Here is a 455-nt window from a genome sequence, read left to right on the forward strand (position 1 = left end):
CCTGGCCTCCTCATGCCCTTGGTGCTCGCGGAGGTGACCCTGGGCCATAGCAGGGCCAGGCCGACGAGGCCACAGTAGGGCTGCTCCCCTTCTCCCAAGGCCTCAGCCTTTGTGTCTCCTCCTCTGGCCAGCCCTCCTGCCTATGAGTCCTCAGCGGAGGAGCTCAAATGCAGTGACCTGCTGGGCACGCACACACATACACACACATGCACGCACGCACGCACACACACACACACACATGCACGCACACACGCAAGCCCCAAAGCGGGGACGTGGTCACCCTCTGGCGCCCCCGGGGGAGGAGCAGCTGCTGGAGACCCCCGGGCACCGTGCCCAGGGCCAGGCCTCTGAGAACTGTCGGCGGAAAGACATGGAGGAGAGGCTTCACCACAGAGCGGCGTGCGGCTGTGACAGGCCCGGAAATACCGAAAGTGTCACTGCGAGGGACCAGCGAC

This window comes from Myotis davidii, unplaced genomic scaffold (genome assembly GCF_000327345.1).
Source record: "Myotis davidii unplaced genomic scaffold, ASM32734v1 scaffold592, whole genome shotgun sequence".
Taxonomy (NCBI): domain Eukaryota; kingdom Metazoa; phylum Chordata; class Mammalia; order Chiroptera; family Vespertilionidae; genus Myotis; species Myotis davidii.